Source organism: Epinephelus fuscoguttatus, linkage group LG22 (assembly GCF_011397635.1).
Source record: "Epinephelus fuscoguttatus linkage group LG22, E.fuscoguttatus.final_Chr_v1".
Taxonomy (NCBI): Eukaryota; Metazoa; Chordata; class Actinopteri; order Perciformes; family Serranidae; genus Epinephelus; species Epinephelus fuscoguttatus.
The window spans coordinates 22,824,336-22,847,434 of NC_064773.1; the positions used below are offsets into that span (position 1 = coordinate 22,824,336).

At 40.2% G+C, this 23,099-nt stretch overlaps 1 long non-coding RNA gene across 1 annotated transcript; it reads left to right on the plus strand.

The window, feature by feature from the left end:
- The first annotated feature begins 2,342 nt into the window (after positions 1-2,342).
- On the plus strand, positions 2,343-21,295 carry LOC125883142 (uncharacterized). Its single transcript, XR_007448463.1, has 3 exons — positions 2,343-2,463; positions 4,317-4,433; positions 21,122-21,295. It is a non-coding gene; the product is annotated as an uncharacterized LOC125883142 (long non-coding RNA).
- The last annotated feature ends 1,804 nt before the right edge of the window (positions 21,296-23,099 follow it).

The following is a 23,099-nucleotide window of genomic DNA, read 5'->3' on the forward strand; positions in this document are numbered from 1 at the left end:
ACATGTTGCCATGACAGTGTGAAAACTATATAGCAGGCAAGCAGTGAGATATCAACTAAAAGTAACAAATGGTCAAAGGCTAAAGTAATTTATGAACAGTTGAAATAGTTAACTAATGTATTTATGGTTTAAAAAAAAAAGCTAAAACTAATGGATGAATGGTTAAAACAGATGCAATTTGGATACATGGTAAAATAGCTAAACGGACAGTCAGTTGAAATAGCATGTTGTGTTCACACAGGGCGTGAATTAAACAATTTGCACGAGTTGATGTCAATATAAAGACATGATTAGACGTGTGATAGATGCGACACAAAATGCGTGAATAGCAGTGCGAATAGAGCGAGTAGTGGGATTTTCACATTAAGGGTAAATGGTTGAAACACTTAGCTAGCTTCAAGTAATAGCTACGTAGTTGTAATGGTTAGCTGAAAGCAATAAATGGTTAACATATTTTGCTAAAAATAATGGATACTTACTTAAAATCATAAATAAGTAAGCTAAAAGTAGGTCCTGTTAAAATTTAACATGGAAAGCAAAATCATACACATTTGAAGTAGTTAGCTAAAACTAATAAATAAAAGTTTGAAACAGCCAGCTAAGAGGAGGTCTAACTGATACTGTTGAAATGGTTGATATAAAGTAACAGATATATGGTAAAATCGTTGTTCAGTTGTTCATTTTGATAAAAGTAATGGATTAAAGGTTAAAATACCTAGCTCAGGGTATGTGTAATTGATACTGTTGAAATCGTTAGTGAAAGGAACAGATGAACGGTTGAAATCAATAGGAAAATTAATAGATTGACAACAGCTGACATCGTTAGCTAAATGTAGCCTAATGGATTAATGGTTGAAACACTTAGTTGGCTTTAAGTAATTCTACATATGGTTTGTTAAAAGCAATACATAAATCAGTCCCTCCAGAAAATCGTGATCTTACGATCGCAATAATAAACACAAATTCAACGAAAGTCCGCAATATTTGCGGGGGCTTGCAATTTTTCTGCGTTTTTCTGCATTTTCCAGCCGACCAGAAGTTGTCGTGCTTGAAACGTCATCAGACGCGTCATCAAATGCGTTAATGGCACTGCAGTGTGGAGAAACACTATGGTATTGACATAAGAATCTGTACTGTTTAAATGTTTACAGTATGTGTTGAATTTATTAAAATGTTACAGAAGGTGTAGCTTACATGTTGTTTTACAGTCACATTGTGTGGTTTGAGAGCTACAATATTCACTCAGGATTTTTTGCAACATTATTGGAGTCCATGTATTGAAACTAATTAAATAAAACTAAAGAAGAGAACTTTAAAAAACATTTGCAGCTATTTTGTAATATTCAGTATGATTATTATAGCAAGTGATGATATGACTAATTTTTTTGGAGGTAGTCATTAAAAAAAAAAAAAAAAAAAATTCCTTTTGTCATTTGCCGCAATTTCCCGCAAAAAATCACATAAAACTGATGCAATTTTTAATTGCAATTTTTTACAAAATTGGCCACAAATTCAAGGGGTTTTTTTGCTGCGAGATCCTGGAAGGTCTGATAAATGGTTAAAATAGTAAGCTAAAAGAAGGTCTGGTTGAACCTTTTGCAAAATTAATAGATTAACTGCTGAAATAGTGAGCTACAAGTAATCAAAAAATGGTTAAAATAGTTAAATCTATTTCAACCATATTAATTGCTTTTAGTTGTAGCTAAAAGTAAGGCCTAGTTGATACTGTCGAAATTCTTAGCAAAAAGTTGCAGATAAATGGTTTAAATTGATAGCAAAAGTGCTAGCTAAAAGCAGTAAGTAAACGGTTGGAACAGTTTGCTAAAAGTAATCAATAAATGGTTGAAATAGTTGTATAAAAGTAATGGATGAGTGGTTAAAATAGCTAGCTAAGTGTAGTTGATGTTCAAATTGTTGGCATAAAGTAACAGAAAACTTGATTGAAAAATGAATAGATGAACAGTTTAAATAGTTCGCTAAAAGTAGATCTAGTTGATATATACATAAATATAAAGTATTGGATAATTAGTTGAAATTGTCATAAGGACTTTATAGTTGATTGGTTTATGTGGCCTGCCTCTCAGTCCTTGCTCACTTCCCCCAGGACATGCGCCTTCCTGTCACTCCCCAAACCTGCCATTCTCAAACCATCCACTAGATGCTCTCACACTCTCTTGCCAGTCCTGGTCACCTGACATCCCCTCCCACATACACACCTGTTTCCACTTCCTCTCATCAGCCCTGCAGTTTAAAACCAGCCCTTTTCCCCACAGTGTGTCACAGTTGCTGTGCTTCTCGCTGAAGCTTCCTAGTATCTGTATGTGGTTCTATTTACCTGTAACCTGCCTCCTGAGATTTGTTTGGACTTTGGATTTCCTGGCCTGCCCCTGATTCGATTGTTTGTCTGAGTGGGCTGCCTTCCCAGTTTTGACCCTGCCTGCCTCACAATTCCAGTACCTATCAGTAAGCCATAACACTTAACTGATCCTGTCTGCCTGCTGTTGTCTGCGTTTTAGATCCTGTCCCTCGTTGCCTGTATTCACCAGCTGTGACAGAAATGTCCAGCTTCTGCTATTTTAAGAGGTAGCACAAACAGACCCAGCACTGACAGACTGATTTCATGAAAACATTGTAACAGTGTCCACTTTTATATAATTTATATGATAGCCAGTTAAAAATCTCTTTAAATGAACCCATTTGGAGCGTGAGATGTTGATGAGTTCATGTGAGGGCGAGAGCTCTGGGGGTGCACACACAAAAGGTTGGGAACCGTTATTTTAGAGAGTGCAGTTACCTGGTTTTGGTGAGAAATGAACACACAAGTTTGCAATCTCCCCAAAATGGATTCAGCTTTCTGCAATGAAGCCCTTCAACTGGATAAGCTACCTAGATTTACAGCACCTACAGTAAAAGTTGCTCTCATCCCTTCGATGCTGCCGTGGCTGTTTTCCCAGATGATTGGGTGGGAGTAGCTCCGAGCAGGAAAATGTAGCATTTGAGGCCCACATCAATTTAAAAACTGCAATTCGAATGTCTTAACCCTCATGCGTTGCTGTGTGTGTGGTGTACACGTGTGTGTCTATGTGAATGTGTGTACCCCCTCTATCAGAGTTAGGCCACCAAGCTGCTGTGTTAGCTAAAATAGCAGCCGACCCCGCTGGCCTAAGCCTAAGTGACTCTGTAGCGATAAAGACAGAGTGGTTAGCAATGACACACTCAGGAGATGTAATTAACTTGTGTGTGTGTGTGTGTGTGTGCACGCTGCTGTTACTCCTGCTCTTCATCTTAACCAATCCAATACTGCAAACTCGACAGTAGATTCATTCACACACACACTAATGAGAATTTTGTTGAATTAGTTTAAGGTTAAACTGATAAATTACTTTTTTTTAACTTCATCACTGTGCTCCTGCAGAGAGATCACCAGGGTTCAACACCGAGTGCGAATGTATCCATGTGCTGCATGTGCATCTGTTTATGCAGTGTGCTCAGATGTGTGTGTTTCTATATGTGTGTGTTTGAGAGAGAGAGAGAGAGAGAGAGAGAGAGAGAGAGAGATCTTTCTTGTTTTGATCCTGTCTTGACATGTCTGCTGCCAAATGACAGTTTACAGAGTGCCATGCTGTATTGCCTTTAGCACCACAAAACCTCATGCTGTGACAATGTGCCACCTGGCAAGTTGCCAGTGTGTGTTTTGTGTGTGTGTGTGTGTGTGTGTGTGTGTTAAAATGAAAGGCAGAGAGATAAAGAGAGGGTTTAATCTTAAAGCATGCTGCACTGCGATATATTTTTGTTAGAAATGTGTCTGGGTCTGAGACTGCATTTTTCACTTTTATCAATATTCAGCATGTATTGAGGCTTTCTTAAAGCTACAGTAGGTATGTTTTGTCATATTTGCTGAAACTCTCACTACATCCAAAAAGTAGTCTGAGACATAACTTGAATATCAATCCATGTCAATTACTGCTCATGAACTTTGGTTAAACTACCTAACTAGACAGAACTGATAACAAATGAATCAATTCTCTGTTACTGCATTGCCTATTGCATGTTTCAGTGTACTGTTTGGCTGTAAAATGAGAGTTTTCTCCATCTGGTGGGAGGTGCTTAATTTTGGCATGACTGTTTTCAACATGGCAACGTGGAATTTATCACTTCCTTTTTTTCACATATTATCTGTCTTGTGTACTGTTGTCTGGATGTAGTGACAGTTCAAGAAAATATGGCAGATTTTTTTATGGTTAGGATTTTGTTACATTTGTGATTAGCTTTGTAAAAGAGTTGCAGAATAATTGATGTTGTCTTCAAAATTGTAGCTGGTGCCCCGCTGCAGTGCATCCTTGTTGCAGTATGGATGGCCTTGTTGCAGTTCATCTCCTGGAGGCGTCTCAGAGGTCGAGCTGTCTGCCTTCAGCTGCTACATTTCCAATCTTGTGAGTCTTTTTGCCTTGTTTTTGTTTGCAGACACACTCAATACATGTTTACAGCTGTTAAAATACATGAACTTACGACTCTTATCATACTAATTTTAATTACTGTTTGCAGCACACATCTTGCCTAACCTGTGTATCTTAGTGGGAGGAAAATTGTAGCATTCCCTCTCCTGCTTCAAAGACTTCAGGGCATGCAGAGCATCATTAATTTCTAATTTCACATGAACTGTCAATACAGATAGGTATCTATGTGTATTCACAAGTGAATTTCATGCTTCTGAGTTGCACGCTAGTTCAGCAAAAATAGATCCAACAGCACATAAACAGACCTAAGAGGCATGGTTCTGCATTTAAGCAACGTTTCCAGCTGTGTGTTGGTTGTATAAGTGCATGACTTTGCCATGACATGTTTAAATAACTGCAAACTAAAGCCACAATTTCAGCATGGAGAGGTCTTTAACTTGGACCGTCCCTGCTTGAATCTGAGTTGGCGCATCATTAGATCCTTGTAGGACTGACCACCACAGGGCTGCAGGCTACATAGAAGTCTTAAAATGTCATCTTGCTGTGCTACTGGGAGCCAGAATAGAAGGAGTCATGGCTCAAAGCTTAAATTTTATCACATACCAGCCGCCACTGCCCGTCAACAAATACTAAGACAACTAGGGTTGAACGTGATAAGACGAAAGGACTGGGCATAGGCGATCATTAAAAATGCTAACGTCATATCAGGTCAGGGAGAAAGTATTTACTGTTGTAGAGATGAATAACGTTAGTGTATTAAGAGTTATCATGTCCACCTCATCAGAAATTGGGGGAGTATTAAGAAGAATATTGGATTTCTCTGTAACGCTATCTGTTTAGCGCATTAGCTAATGTTAGCTTCGATAGAAAAACCAGAGGAAACCGGTCAAGTGTCGTCTTTCTTTGTGAAATTGGCATAGTAGCCAACCACAAAGCTTCCTGTGACATCATCCATCCACTGAGTGAGAGCATACAGGTCGGCCAGTCTGGTCCTGTTGGTCAGTGTTTACTTATTCAAGTAACACTCGCCGTCCCAGAGAGTGAGTGACCTGACATGGTGTGTTGATAAATTCAGTCTGACGCTCTACACTAAAATGAGAGCCCTGTTGGTTGAAGGAACAGAGTGTTATATTTTTATATGAATTAACAAACTGCTCCGAGTCCCCAGACAGAGTGCCTAGGGTGCGCTCTGCCACTCCAAGAGTGTGGCACTCTGGATAGCTGAACAGTACATTCCGACAGCGTTCCGAATTTATGAACAGTCCAGTTTGTGCCAGAGTGCGCTCAGGCACTCAGAATGAGTATTTCTGAATGCACCCGATTCAAAGAGTCTCGTATCATCTTCCTTTAGTGTCTAAAACAAGCCAACAGAATTTGGTAGCTAGCACTAGCTAATGTCCGTGGAGAATTGTTTTGCCTCCAGCTAAGCCCCGCCCACCAAAAAACATCATACTGTTTACTAACAGTAAAAGGGTCTTAACTGTACATGTTTGTCCTGAATGCACCCACACCAACCTAACTCCTCCACACTCAGCACACACTTTGTAGTGAAATACTTCTGTGGACCGTCATTGGCAAAATTTCTAACCTTCCACCCTGTAGTGTAACCAAGAAGAAGTAACAAACAAAATGTCCTCGCTGTCAAAGTCAAAAGCTTAAAGTGATTGTCAGAGATTGAGCACACACTCGCTCCAAGCCTCATCAGCTTTGAATAAAAGCTGCTCGCTTTCATGAAACTCATAAGCACTGAAACAGATGCAGAGCCAAATTGTACAAAATTGAAAAAACCCTGGACTGATTACAAAGAGACTCCAGAGACGAGCATGTTTTATTTGGATTACTTTTAGATATACATGCTGGTGAGGCTGAAAAGTGAACATGAAAGAGACAAAAATACAAACCCAGTGCAATCAGTGGTAAAATCTGCTCCCTGATAATATTGTTGAGAGTAATGCTGAATGAAATGTTCCCTATGTTGTCATCCCACACGGGGTGAGTCTTAGATTATTTGTTATCATCAGTTAATGACATTTTCCCCCTCAGTTATTCTGAGAAATGTCTGTCTTCCCGCCAAGGCTGGAACACCGCAGATTAGTCAGGCCAAAGCAGGTGAGGAGGTCTGTGCTGTGCTTATTTGATCTGAGCTGCGTTAGACGGTTGGCCGCTTTAGTTTTCCCACGGGGATACATCACAGGGTTGGACTGGCCTGTGCAGAACAGGGTTGTTTGCACGGAGACAAACATGCAAGCAGAAATACAAATCCAACAGCTGTCGAAAACAAACGCACACAAACTGCTGTTTGACTGCCGGTATTTGTGTTTTACTCTGGATGTTTTAACAGCCAGTTTGCTTTTCTACTGAGTTGCTGGAGCCATTAGAGGGCGGCGAGCAGCTTCCTCAGACAGCTTGTGGTTATCAAGTGAACACCCCCTCAGTTTTTCCCACTCCCACTGGACCGCTGTGAAGAAAAGGTTGACTAAAGAGGATTAATCTACAGCAGCCTTCAAAGGGCTGAGCTAAACTGTTCTCTCTGTACTTGGGGATGACTTGTTGAGTCCATACTGCAGACCACCTTGACTGTCAGGTACCAGACTGCTCCAGTATGGGCAAGACAGTAAGCAAGTTTGATTGCACTCAAACAATTAAAGGAAATAACACACTAAAAGGCCCACAGATGTTTCTTCAACAAGGCCAGACAGAATTCATAATAATAAGACGGTTAATAAAAGAGTATAAATCCATCTTCAGTCTTTCAACCAGCAGACCTTGTACACCCTGAGGGCTTTGAGTGAGAGCATCTCAAACAAAAGCAGACTGAAGGATAAATGAGAAACAAGGTTTGTCCATCAAGTCCTGTAGGTGTATTTATTTTTTTAAACAGTAAAAAGGGCATTTTAAAAATGAAAGAATATGTGTATGGCTTATTGTGAAGTAAGCCACACATTTGGTTTAAATCCAAAATGGAAATTTTAATCACATTAAGTAATCCCTTTTTGTAGTCACAATGTCAATATTTTTTTTAAATATATTGTTAATACTTTTAATTAAAATGAAGAATAAAGGTGTTTTTTGTCTCGGCTGGATGGAGGGGTGTGCCAGTGTCTGTTTCACAGCAGCTGACTGGGTGCCAGAATGCCAGTGTTACACTGGGAATGAGAGACAAAAGCGCCTTGCTGTTCCTTATAAACGATATGTTCCCGGTAGGGAGAACAGAGTTGTCTTACCTTTGAACCAACAGTAGTGGTAGTAACAGAGCTGGATTGACAGCCAGCAGAATGGGACCATGGACAGGACAAGTGTGTTGATGATGAGTTCTGTATGTGACCCATCACGAGAGAGTTTAATAGCAATTTGTAGCAGTTAGTGCCTAACTCAAAGAAGGAGAACAGCAGCTGAAAATGTCCACAAATTGGGAAAACAATGAGGTCTGTGAGCTCCTTACTCTTTGACCAGATGACGACATCAACCACCATATGACAGGGAAGATAAATGATTGTTACATGTTATGCCATTGTTATTGGAAGCGCTGCTGACGCTTATGTAATAGCCTATGTTACACTAGAGGCTGACACTGTTGTGCTACACATCAAGCCCATCATGCCTCGTTTGCTTCTGGGATGCTGGCCTGCTGTTTTAAAGTATAAACAGACCTGGACACAGCACTGAAGGCGGGGCCTTGTTCATTCCTATAAAAGTTGCTTAGTAGCACATGAAACCAGAATAGTTCAACTACGGTGTATTAATTTACCCAGGTGATCGGCATTGCTTCCGCATTGTGAGTCCCATAGAGCAGACGCACTAGAGACTTACAGTTGCTAAGCTTGGCTAAGCTGGCCGAGCCAGAGACTTTATAAATGGTATTGGACCAAATTATTAAAACGAGTCATTTCGAGGGGATGTGACGCTCAAAACAATGTATCTATTGATTTACAAACGTCTCTTAAACAATGGAAGTCTATGGCCACAACAAAAATTGTTGTCAAAGCCTGGCGCACTTCCTGGGGCACTGGTCTGAAAAGACATTGGGGTGGCAAGATGCCACAGTTGTTGGGGTATGTGCAAAAATCCACAGGTGGTGCAAAGACGGGACCTCATAGCATGAGCTCTTCAGCCCACACCTTTTTCGAGCCAAGCTTCCAGGGATGGCTGGGAGGAATTCTCTGAGGAGAAACTGAACAGCTAAATGGACTATGTTAGAGAATTTTGAAACAAAAATCTCGGTGTGCAATGTTTGGAAGCTAGCATGTGACTGACTTTTGTGTCCCCCTCAGTATAATTTATGATCAAGGCCTGGGCTTGGCTATGTTACCACACAGGTAATGTTAGATAAACCTTGTTTCTGATTACCAGCTCTGTAAACTTGACATCTGCTTCTCCTCAGATAATCCTCATTTAGCTGTAGCGATATGAAAAGCCACACCTTGCAAGTTGACTAGATTGGCTCCTTAGATTTGTGACATAACAAACCCTTGAAGTCAGAATCCGTGTTACTGAGACTGTCATTGGTGTACTGCAGTTCCAAAGCGGAAATGCTCAGTCATGGCATTGGCTGGTTATTTTGCCCATGTCTTGTAGCATATAAAATGATGTCTGACATGATTTTTCATCAGAGGGAGTCTTTAATGTGCTGCAGCTGATCAGCTAATGAGCTATCGAGCCTGCAACTGATGTCAGGAATTCCCCTTTATTTAGTGCCATGTTTAACAAGCTGAGTTGGACGAGATGTGTGTTCATGTTTTTAAGTTAGATAGAAGGGAGAATTTAGCAGAAATGCAAGGGGCTCTTGTGTTGTTCAGCAGCATTTGATTTGTTTATTTTTTTTTTTTAGCTGGGTTTTAAATAAACAAGTGCAAGTGACAAGATGTTTTCCTCACAGGAGTAGCTACTGTATATATATCTGGACACATTATATAAAACAATTGTTGTTCTTTACACACTGAGTCACTGTCTCACTGTCCCAGAGATGTGTAATGCACACACACAGTGACCTGGCCTTCAAGACTTCAAATAACACTGCTGAGTCCCAGTAGCTCCGCTCCATCAAGTATTTATGCTCTTTTCTCACCGTGCTTCCGTCCCGCCCCTCTTTCTCTTTTCTGTCCTTTTTCTTGGTCTGTCTCTAGTGGTTTTGTGAATCACACAGCCTTGGTAGGGCTTGTTACTCAAGCTTACTTGTTAGCGGTGATGATTAATCTCTATTTGAATTTCAGAGGAGGTCTAAACTGCCGCATTTCATGGAAGTGGTGTTTTGGGGGATTGGCAGGGATTTCAAGATTGTTCAGAGCGATGTGACAGAGGAAGCCTCGAGCTTCGGGGTGATAAGAACACTGAGAGCTGAAGGAAAGAGTTTTATAATTATTTTGAACATGTTGGTTATTTGTGGATAACTGTATTTCAGTTCAGATCAATTAGATTGGCACACTTCAATTAGATTTAGTAGCCAGACGTGGAAAGAGTAAAACGGAGCAGAAGTGACCTGCTAAATGGTCAGTGTGGCTCAGCACGTATTAGCCCAGTGGCCCGGGTTCATAGTATGTTTGTCCTTGTGCTGGAGTCAGCTATTTAAAGTTTCTGCCTCCTCTTTTGTCCACGACGGATGACACACTCAACTCCGTTTAGAGCCCAAGGTCACTGACCGTTTTCCTTCAGCCCGCTCTTTCAGAAAATAAAACATAAAAATAAAGGACCTTGAGGTACTTCAGAGGCCGACAAAAAGGAAGTTCATTCACTTTAAAAAAGGGCCAGTCTTTTATGTTTTTCTTCCCTGAAGAGTCTTGAAACCGCAGGGCTCGCCAAAGTGGAGCAGTCTGTTTCTGCAAATTGTAGACCTAATTAAATTCAGATTCAACTCTTTGTTTAATGGCTTTGAGTCCTAGTTTCTCTGGTTGAACACTTAGACTGTTTAAAAAAAGAAGTGGACGTTGCTGAAAAGCCAATGAAAGTGCCATAAACCTGCAGTCTTTCTAATGGCCAGCAGAGGGCGAACATACCGGTGCAAAAAGAAGTCCATTAGTAGAGACGTCTATGAACAAATGACCGTACTTCTCACTTGATTTATTTGTCAGTCAACATTTTCCTAATGAGATTATGGTTTGAATTGCTAGTTTCAAGTCATCTTCAATGCAACATGATGTTCATTTGAAAAATGTAAAATAGATGATAAAGTATGCTCTTCATTTTGTGCAGTAAAATGGTTGGCGGGTGTAGTTCAATAGAATGAAAATGGTTCCCACATGAAACCGCTCACAACAAGTTCTGGGAATTATCTCGAGTAAAGTCCTTTGCACACTGAGTCTGTTATCTTCAGATGTTTTTTTTTAATCCAGCATCCAAAAATAATGAAACCTTGCTCACTGATTGCGATGCATTTCATTGTTCTCCTCATTATGAAAATTCACAATACTTGACCAAATGATAGATGTTCCCCTGGAGTTAACTTTCTGGCTGTCACCACTCTCTCCCTGTCTTTCATTCAGCATCGCAGCTGCATGAAGGGGCGTAGCTGTCCTCCCCTCTTCCTCCTTCCTCCACATTCTGTGTGCAGTCCACAACTTCCTCTCCATCATCATCCACCTGAGTATTACTACCTGACCTGTTGAAAGTAATCTGCCTGAGTTATGAAATATTTCCGTGCGCCCCGTTCCTCTGTCTTGTTGGGGCTGTGTCCCATTGCCACATTTTCTTCACTGATTCTTGGTCGAACATCTCTAAAGGCTCTGACGGATGCAAAAAATGCAAAAAGTCGAACCTGTTGCGAACATTTTTGTGGTTGAAAGTCACGGATTGACGGATGAATGTTTCAGACACAGTGTGCAAACGTGATTAACACAAGGTGAAGTGGTATTTTTTTTTTTAGACGTGTGACAATTTTAAACGAAGAAAAAGGGCTCACTGTGCAAAGGCCTTAACCAGGTCATGCCATCTGGAAAGAGACATTGCTGTTTAGTTTTTCAAATGTTTTTTGGGTGTTTTGACCACCACAAGCTGAGTGCCATCCAGTTCCATTATGTTCGAGAGAAGGCAGACATCTCTACGGATATCTCCAACACTCCGAGACACACACCAAGCAATCTAGATTGATAAATAGCACCACAGGTAAGAGGAAAAGTATGTATTTTTGATTTTGTGGTGAGCTGTCCCTTTAAATAACCGTTACTTAAATCATTATGTCCTAAAACTACTTAACCTAGCTAACAGCTGAAGCCCTCCATTCATGTGAACAGGCCCGAGACTGAACGGACAGGAGGCGAGGTTAAAGGCAACCTTATTGTGCTTGCTAAACTACTTTGTAGAATTATTGTTGGGTGTTTGCAATTTACAAAGGCAGTCTTATCTTTTGCCAAGATTTTCCCACATATGGTGTTTAATCTAGCTTCCACACATGACTTCTCGCACGGTTTGGCTCACAAATTTTCTCCATTTTGCATCAACGATGATAAGCATGACTAATTGAGGACATGCTAATAAGACTGGCAAGGAGGTAACGATATAGAAAATGCTGGATAAAAGTCAAATAAATGAAAAGTTTCCCATACTTCCAATTTTGCTGACATTACAGCAACAGCTCATACTTTTTAAATCAGTGACAAAAATATGGCAACGATTCAAGCGTCTGAAAGCAGGCTTGGTAAGATTGTCAGTGAAGTCAGCCAGTAATTGCCTTTAGCAGCCATACCATTAAAGCCATATTTTCTATTGCCCGAGTTAGGTTTGATTTGTTGAATTGGTTCCACATCAGTTATTTCTTTTGTATACAGGAATGGTCCGTCACACTGACTCACTTGAACTGAAACTGCCAAAATTGTATTTTTCATTGTGATACTCATTTTAAAATGCAACTTTGTTGAATATTTGGAGATATGTGTTATTACTTTTACTTTTAAACCCCTCCCTTGTCAATTTTGGATTAAGCCCAGAAGCAAAAGGAAATCTGTCCTCCACTGTGATGACAGGTGTAACACTATAAATATAAAACAGACTGGAAGGGAGTGCATTCGCTTCAGAATACAGCCACACTAATTTGGATTGAGAAGGAGGCTGCAATGTCAAAATAAATCCTTTGTGATACCTTGTTGGTACAGTACGTCTCTTCCACTTTATTACAGTGGAACAAGCTTTTCTCAGAAAAATCTGGCATCAGAGGATAAAACCACAGGACTTGTTGTGAGTGTGAGGCAGCTGCGTGACTGCTGTGTAGTGCAATCATTCTGGAACTGTTGAGCTAATTGAAGTGCTGCATCTACCTTGACACTGTTGAGCTAATTGAAGTGATGCATCTTGCTGACATTTGATTTCTCAGCAGATTGCATACATTTCCAATGCTAATCTCCCTATTTGACAGCTGCTCTGAGGCCTCGAATTAGTTTGTTTGAAAGGACTATTGTGAGTCTCTTTTAATCCTGTCTTGTCTGTCAGTTTGCTGAAATGATATTTGTTGATGTAGGTCCTCCAATAAATCACTTTTTAACCATGCTAGGCATGTGGCTCTATGGATGGCAATGTTGATCTGTTGGTCAGACAATCCATCACTTTGGTCCAGACTGAAATGTCTCACCAACTGCTGAATGCATTACAATGAAATCTGTCCAATAGTTTGGTTTAGGACCAAGTGACATCAGCCTCAGCTTTAAGGCCTTTATGTACCGGGGGCATAACAAAAAAAAAACAACACATATGCAAACAAAAACCATCGACTTCAAGATGAGCAAACTGGAAGTGCTAAAATGCTCCATTCTGAGAGCTTTGTGTTTTTAATAACCAAATGGTACAGTTTGTCCCAGAGTGCTCACCAGCACCAGTGAGTATTTACGAAAGCACCCGTGGTAAACAGTGTACCTGCTTTACGTTAGCATGTAAGGGTCGTTACTGTGAGCATATTAGCATGTTGATGTTAGCATTTAGCTAGCGCCACTATACAGCCTCACAGAGCTGCTGGCATGGCTGTAGACTTAGAGTGTGTCTCAAATCGCATACTTCAGTCAGTACACTTTGCTGTAGTACACTTTGTACACTACGTACTTCTTGCGTGGTGCACTCATTTCAATAGGGTAGTGTTGTCTCAAATTGCACACCGCTGTTTTGCACTTACTGGAAGTGACGCCTTTCTTTTTTTTTAACCACCTATTCTTCGTCTTCTTTTTAGACGGCAACAACTCTTGCTAACTAGCTTGCTAGCTAGTTACTAACTAGTAGTGATGCGCGGATGGGCTCTGACGGCACCCGAATCCGCATCTATCCATCAATCATCCATCCGCCACCCATCCGAGCAAATTAATTTTCTATAATTACAGACCCGCATCCACCCGCACCCGCATGTTTATATTATCAGGAAAGATTAGATCCTGGCCGATCCTGTCAGCTGACTGACATTAAAATAATCAATAAAATGGCGCTGTTACTCCGTGCGTAAAGGCGCACATTGGCACTCTTAATGAGGAGACACTCATTTCTGCTGTTGCGGGGATCACTGTGTTAAATAAACCCTTCCACATGACACATTTAAAGAGTATGCTTGCCCAACCAATCGTACATTATTTATCAGCGGCATTTATCAGCATGATGATATAGAAGGCCTATTGTATTGCGCAAGACACAAGTAGGCTCATTTTAAACAAACATTTATTTTTAGAAAACGTTCTTTTTTCAGTATTTCAACAATAGCCTGAACATCGGCTTAGATTTTACTCACAGTTCTGCAAGTTGCTAAAACTTCCTGAGCATATAAATGACAGAATAATTAAACAAAATAATGTTAGGCCGCTGTCCAAAATAAATAATAAAACATAACGGCATCCAGCAGTCCAAAACACAGCGAGGCTCGCAAATTCAGATCACTTTTCTGTTAATTAAAATAAAATTCTGAATGTCAGGGCAACTTTATGAACAGTAATAGTCCAGTTAGTGTTCATTTTTCCAACATATATTATAAATGTGCCACTGCCTAAGTGTGCAGCAGTTCAAAAATAAATAGAACAATGTTGTAGCTTAAAGCCAAACCAACACTCGCACTAATAACGAACAGGCCTAAGGCAATCTAATGTCATGGCCTAATCTTTGGACGACTTCTTTGCACTGTGCAAAAATAAGATAGCATCCACTGTACCAGGATTCAAGCGATTCCACCTCACCTCTATGATGCGCCCTGCTGCGTTGAATGAGCGCTCACTCGCAGCACTAGTTGCGGGAATACACAAGACTCTCCTTGCAAGGCTTGCAAGGAGCCCTCCATCATGCTCCGGTGTTCTGGTCCATACACAGGGGTCCTCAATTAGGCTCAATGAGAGTCTGGCTGCCGGCCGGATTGTGCCTGACTAAATATAAATATTAAAATGTGTTGTTCACATTTTAGAGCATGCAATACATTTTCCCTTCATTAATGTTTGTCAAAGCAATTTGTAAACTTTGTTTTTAAAGGGTGCGATTTAAATAAAAGTTATTATTAGGCTATTATTTTTACCCGCCCATAACCCATCCGCCATTAATCAGATTGTTCATTTTTATCACCCGATCCGCCAGATCCATGGATTAACCGCGGACCAGGCGGCCAACTAACTAACTGCCATCCACGCATCTCTACTAACTAGGTTGCTTTGTTAGCTATCAACCTTAGGTAAGCACTTGAATTAATGTTAGTGGTATCAAATCATTTCAGACCCAACAAACATTACTGAGGGCTTCTATTCAACCATGGTATTTGAACTTCGTGCAAAAACGTGTATAACTCAAATTTGTATAACACGGCGGTGTACTTTGTAGCCAGCTCAAGCTCCTTGTTGTCCCAGCCACCATAGAGCTCGTAAGTTGCATGTTTCCGTTTCCGGTACATGGGACTTTAAAAATTGATTTCTCATCATGTATTTCAATGCCTTGATTAAAATTATTTTCTGGTCCTGTTTGAATTGTGCCATGAATTTCACATGGTTTTTGTGAATTTTTCAAAATTTTGTTTCGTGCAAAAAAGGCTACAATTTAGCGGGAAGAAATTTGATCTGGTTTTTTTACGGTTTTGTGTGAGAGCGCTTTGTGGACTACAGCTCTTCGCTGCTCTTGACACGTATGATATATGTCACCACTCGCACTCGGAACATGGCTGCGTCTCTGGTACACTTTACCGCCTTCTTCCAAGGAGATGACAAAAGCCTTAAGCGTGGCGAAAACCACTACAAGTCTGGACATGTGGAACGTTTCAGCTATGCAAGAGGGGAGATGGTCGGCATCCAAGCCAGTAGACGAGGCAGAAGATGCAGCAGCAGCACTGTGAGTTGAGAAGTGGAGGGAAAGTGTGATGACGTGACGTCACATAGGTGACATGTAGTCTTTCTCATTACGTTGTTTCCATAGCCTTTAACTGAAGAATCATAGAACAAATTGTCAAACTCTTAACATGAAAAAATATTATTTAGACCCACACAAAACATTTGTGTAATCCAAGGCATTTAATGACTGGGACCAGAAAATAATAATTTTCTCTCCATTGACTCCCATTCATATTTTCCAAGCCTAGAGGTCCGATGGGGGTCTACCGGAAGGGGCATGACTTAAGAGCTCTATATCAAAAGTTGAAAAGTTTGTGACATTTGTGAGGCTACTGTTACATCACAAAGATGGCGACCATCAAGGGTGAGAAGTATCCATCATTCCGCACTCAATTTTTGTGTTGTGTTCCAGTAGTACGCTGCATTTTCTCGTTCTATTCAGTCTGAACGCACTTGGTGCACTTGTGCTTTCAAAATATGTTTAGTACAAAACTATATGATTTTAGACACACTGTTGGTCTAGTTTCTAAATTATTCTCTTCTTCTCTGACACTTTGTCATCCACTTTTGCCTTTCACAGTCCTCGTCTTTACGTCAGCAGACCACAGGTGTCCATAGGCAGTAGCACAGTGACCCTGAAACACTTTCATTCTCATACATTAATTCTGTTTTTCCAGGTACAACTCCCACTAGACAATTAACCAGCAGCTGCTTAAGCTAGCAGCCAACTGTGCATGCATTGTTTTGAAGCAAAGAGCTTAGTAAGTTGTGACAAAAGAGCACTAATTTAAATGTGTACTTTTCAATAATGATGTTTTCAAATGAAATGGAATGTGGGTTTCATAGACTGAATTGATTGGCTTCTCAAGTGTGAAAGCTTTGCAGTCATGTCTGGCTAATTAGCGAGGACTAATGTGTTTTTCATCTTTCTCCCGAAGCTTTCTCTGCTTGGCGCACCACTTCTAAATGAAAACAAAATGGAGTTGTTGAGGTTATATCTTGCTCCCACCTGGCTGTCGGCGGAGACGCTGGGCAGCAGCTGTTATAGTTACGTAAGATTAACCTGTAAAACAACATCTGATAATAGAGACGGGAGAAATCAAAGCACATTTGGGGCCAGACACACGTGCAGAAACACATGATGACTGCACATGTAGTTGTCTGCATCCTTGTAGTATACACTGCTCATACACAACACACACATTACATAACTATATATCCTTATATATATTCACCTTCCTGTTACATCCTCTGTAGAACAGGCGGGCATCAAGATGACCATGGAAAGGTTGGTGTGGAGGCAACTTGAGCTATTTATAACCACTATATCTGTCTGTCCCTGAACCGAATGCATGGGCAGTGGTTCTTTGCAATTCATTTTGCATTAAGTGTAAATGTTGCCTTCTCTGTCCTCCTTCTGTATACACTTTATCCTGAACATGAATCGTCCTTCCATCTTAACTTTCTGTTCAGTGATTCTCCTTTTTGATTTAGTTGTGGTGCTGTCCAAGGATCTGCAAACATCAAACAAGTGTTTGAATATATTGAGTCTTCAAACCTTAAATCATTAATACAGAGAGGTGATTCAGCAGCTGATGATGTCTTTGCATGAGGCATGGCCGCACTTTGTTTTTGTCACTTCACCCGGTAAATTAAATAACGAAATATAGCTACAGGTAGTAATAGCTAAATTTATGTCCATTTATTGGACCTTAAACTCCTGTATCATTATGCATGGACAGGATTTTCAGGGTTAAGAAAAATAGACAATTTAAAGGAGAACAACAACCGTTTTCATACATGTTATTCCTATAGTCTAAGACAGTTCAAAAACATAAGTAAACATGAACAACTCTCTCCCAAATCCAAAAACCAGAGTGCTAAAACTAGTAATATGATAAAAAAAAATGACATGGAAAAGTGCAAAAGCCATTCAAGTTGGAATTCCAAGATCAAAACTCTGGCAAGATCCAACGAGCCTGAATCTGAACCAACCAAGAAGATTGACATTTTCATCATTGATTTTACTTTATGTAGTGTTTGTGTCGTGGAATATGCTGTAACATTGTACCTGCCATTTACATTCAGTTGATATGTGCTTGATAGAAGTTTGTGTGAGCATCTTCGTCTACACAAAACAAATGCACTCAACATCTTTGTACTTTGGGCTGTGATGGGTCACACTGTTCCATTTGGAACCTGTTTACACGATTTTTTACACGATCTTTGTGCCTTGAGTTTAAGGCACAAAGATGAGCAAGACAGTTGACATTTTATATGCTGTTTAGTTGCGCTTTGGTATTTGATGTAGGTCCTCTGTTGTGAAGCTCAGACACTTGCTGTTGATGTCCATGTCTTCTTGAGCACATGCACTAGGACGCATTTAGATCCAAATTTGGGAATACCAAGTCAGAATTCTTGACTTCTGACTTGCAGTAGATTGCAACAACTGCTCCATAGACCAGTGGTTCGGTCCATAAGTGGGGCACAGGTCCAGTCTAATTAGACCGCACGTGACTCGAGAACTTGTCAAGTTTGTAAAAAACACACTTTATTTTGAAGTACAATGAATTTTCCGCACAGAGCTTTTATTTTGAAGTGCTGAATGAATAATGGACAGCTACTTGGCAGAGACTGCAAACTAGCTTGGCCAAATGCAAGTATGATGCTTAATATATTAAAATGTGTGGAGAGGGGAGAAAGGAGAAATCTGGACCCTGTAGCTGGACCAGATGGTAACCACCATCATGGACAATGAATTGGTGAAGATGTTACAGATGAACCCAGGGGAATGTTCTCAGTATAAAGGTCTATATACACGACAATAGAATAAAGCTCATTTAAGTATAAAAAGGAATATAAATATTTTGTAGGTGCACAAAATCAGGCTGCCATTTGTGGTATATGACATCAGGAGTTTGAGACTCACCTCTCTGGTGTCTGGCTTTGAGAGAGAGAGCAGCTCATGTTCACAAACATTGTTTAAACTTTCCCAAACCAATGAAATACCATTAGAATTCTTATCTTAGGTGGTGTCAACAACACAGAGGGCACATATTTGAGGCAGTGTAATTATTTGGGGTGGCATTGTGTCATTGTACTTAATGTTTTATAGAGGCGAACTTTTCCAACCTCAAATACTCTGCGGCCTCTCTCCTGTCGGGCTATTTAAGGGGTCAGTTCACCCAAATTACTGCTAAAATGACTTATTTTCTCACTAACCTCTTGTGGCATCTATCCATCCTGATACCTAAGGGGTTTTTGTCCAGGTTTTGTGGGTGAAAGGAATTTCATTGACGACGCTTACAGCATTCAAAGAAAAAAGATTTAAAATACAGCATCTCCTTTCAGATTCAGATCCCAGTGCAATGGAGCTGAATATATACATCAAAGAATGAAACCCTAAATGGCAAGCTAGCCAGAGCCTTACCCTGTAACCTTATGTATCTTAACTATACACTCTGTACATTTTATAGTGATTCTATGTTGATGCAGCTGCTTTAAGCAGGATTTATACTTGTGCATCAGCTCTATGCAGACCCTGCACACGTAGCCTACGCTGTTGTGAGCATCTATACTTGTGCAGTGGTGTGTCTGTGTCACTCTGCAGTTACACCTCTAAATCACGAGTCGGCGTCAGGGATTCTGTGAAGTGCTGTAAAGTTTAGTTGATTCAAAACACACATTAAACATGGCTTAATAGCAACAAACACAAGCACACAAATCAGCTTCACTATAACTTGCAGCATTCACAGACAAAGCACTTGTCTTTATCTGGACACATTTTCCCCTCAAATACAATATGCTAATGTTTGTAGCACAAGCCTATGGCATTTTACATTGTATAAATTAGCTTAGCAACTAGCAGACATTTCCTCTACTCATATGAAGCCAGGGACAACAGCAACATTTAACAAAGGTAACGCCACAAAATTCAGCTCCATTGCAACTCACAAGGTTCAACGACAAAACAGCTGGCTTATACTAAACACGTTTTCCAAACAAATAAAATAGCCTATGGCATTTTACATTATATAAATTAGCTTAGCGTTTAGCAGACTTTTCCTCTGCTCATATGAAGCCAGGATAAATCATACACAAGACTTAAAATGCTATTTTGTGGAGGCTTTACTGTCTTCACAATTTATTGTTTCTTATCTGTGAAATTAAAGTAAATAAAAGCTTAATTTCCACTGAGGAAAATGTTTTCAGCTTACAAAAATAGAGGTCTGTGTCACTGTGACGTGTAGTTACATTTCTGGGGAGGTGCACACCAGGCTATGGCGCACAGCCTACACCATAAGTACGGCATCAATTTGACGTATATAAATCCTGCTTTACTCTTACTGCACATATCACTGTAAGTTCACTTTTATGACTACAGGTGTGCTGTATGATAGGCAGTATGCAATTTGTTGGTGGCAGTCTAGGTACTGTGTGTGTCTGTGTGTTAGTGTATGTGGACTCATAGCCTGTATGTACTGTATGTATGCACTATGTAATTTTATATTTTCTCAACAGCAGATACTGTACACATGGTATTAACGTGCATCTTTGGAGTCTTGGTTGTCGTTTACACTTGTATTTAGCATTGTCCACTTGTGATGAGATCACCTAAAATGCTTTTTAATACCAGGAAATAACTGGCTATTACGTATCTTAAATAACCAATTTTCCATCTCTGCTATCAGTGAATCAGACCTATGCTCAATAGTGGCTTTTACTACCAACATTAACGCCCCACTACCCTACCTGCCTTCAATAGCTATTATTACCAATATCCAAGGTCATTTATTGCTTTCTAAGCCTTTGATAGCAACAGTAATGCTGAGATTCAAGGGATTAAGTGTGGCTAAGTACAGCAATGCAGTCACCTTTGCCAAGAACTAAGGCAAATCAATTTAGAGCATCTACCACTGATACTGAGCACATGATTATCTACATCTAAAAGAAAATAATGAATTCAGACTCTTCAAACAATATTTTCTGTCCAAAACCATTGGACACGTGGTCCTTACTTTAATTGCTTCACCACACTTTAGAAATGTCAGCAAGTATGGTGCGCTAATGAAACCTTGTGCTGTTGAATGAGTTTCTTTTTTTCTTTATCTGAGCATTAGACGTGTCTGACAGTCAGTAGTCTGGCTTTGATGAGACCGGCTGGGTAATCCTCAGAGGGGTTTCCCTTCATGTCAGTTCGCTGCAGGAGGGGAAAGGTAAGAACAGGGCTGGGACGGGCAAATCCAAAAGATGGACATGGCATGAGAGTAGACTTCAGATTTGCCTATTGGGGATTCAACTCACAGGCCACATCAGTGTCAGGAGGGGTTTGCTCAGAGAAATACACTTTTACAACTTTTGCAGGTCAAGTAAAATAAAGGTGACTGAAATGTCAATGTATTTACGCAGGAGGCTTGAACCCACCCATTCAGTGGATCGACACCTCATGATCTGCAGTCTGGTCGCACTCCCAAGACGTCAAAATGCACTGCCTGGGCAGCGTCATCATTAACGCATTCTCACACAACCTCGCCACATATTGACGTTTGGTCATGACCCTTTCAAGTCCAGATACAAGATGAAAGGTACCCTGTGTTGGTTGTTGATGTTCTGGGACACCATGTCAGGTTCTGCCTGTTACATGCATTGTCTTTTTTCAAAATACACTTTACACTTGTAAAAATTTACCGTTTACATACAGTTTCTTTCAAAATAAACGCACTACATCAGTACAACAATGAGAAGTGATGTTTTTTTGCCTCCAACAACTAATGTAAGTGGTTAGGTTTAGGAAAAAAGAACAGGGTTTGGCTTTAGAATCTTACGGGATGTAAACTCCGTTCTATCAGGTGAAACTCTGTGTTTGTTGGACCCATCCACCACCCCTCCCGCCTGCCCTACTGGGACTTTTGCCACCTTAACTTTAGTTCTTGTCCGGGTGCATTTACCCCCTGGGCTGCAGAGCCCCGTTGAACTATAACAGCAATTGACTGACGTTGAAGTACTGTATGGCTTTCTCCATCAGTGTCTGCAACTCAAGTCACAGCCCAAGCGTCAGATTTTGACGAGTGAGCCCGGGTTGTCATTATAGTGATGCACCTGGGGCACCCTTTAGCGTTTAAATGAGACGCACCAGGCTTTCAGTCAAATACAGTCTAAACCGATCCATTCATTAGACTTCAGAGTAACAGGCGTTGTATAAAGAGTGTGAAAGTCCGCTTACAGTGGGCAGGAGGGGAGGTGGGTTGCATTTTGACCCAGGAGAACAGTTTCTCACTTGAACCTGAAATTCAACGCTTAGTTATTTTGTCACGTCAGGCGTTAGTCACCTAAGTCGTTAGTCAGTTGTTAGTCAAGAGAGCCGACGCATGATGAACGTCAACCATGATCGTTTGTTGCCTAAACCTAACTGCCAACCCCTTCTACATCCAGACACAATGCAGAAGGCATCACTATAAAGACAGCAAATCCTCTAATTCAAGCAGTTTAGAGACATGTCTTCACCTCATCCTCAGCTGTTCCAGAAGCTACCAAAATTTACCAGCCAAAAATTGTATGCTCTTGCAGTTAAGGCAACTTGAAAACAAGTCAAAGATGAGAAAAGAGCAATGTCCAATTCACTATGAGCTTTTGATGATATTTAGTAGTGATTTTTTTGTAATTCTTCCAAAGTTTTTAGTCTAATATTTATTTGTTACATTGCTCTCCAAATAATTGTAGTGTGCTCACTGAATGCTAGGTGTTATTGATCTTTCTGTTAATAAAAAGTCACACCGTTTTTCTCGACCACAACCTTCACTGTGGCTTGTGTGTATCCATCTGCTCTTTTGTTCGATACCAAAGCCCTTATTAAACTGCTGCAATCTTTCTGAAATGTAATATAACGATAATTGAATCCAGTCCTAGATTCCTTCATACCAGATGCATAAACCTGTAACTAAGATGTGTCGATTCCAGACTAAAACTGTGTGTACACACAAAGACAGAAAAATACACACATATTCATTTTGTCGGATTTATAAAGCTGCATGTGCAACTTAGTTGCTTTAATAAATGTCAATCATTGCGGAGCCTCTTTTCTACCCCCACATTTATCCATAGATGGATGTCAAAAAGGTCAATAATTAATTCATAGCGCTTGTCTTGAAACAGACTTTCCAAAGTGCTTCACAATTCAGGATACAATTAAACAATCATTAACAGGGAGTTGATGGCTCGAATGTAAATAAAAATGATCAAATTCATCACTCATAAATAATACAGAATTAATTTTATTAATGCACCTTTGACATTTTGCAGAACGCTGTGGAGAATAATACAATCTGTGAAATTTCCAAACAACTGAAAAACAATCTTACCCATGTTAATTTATATTCTCATATCACCC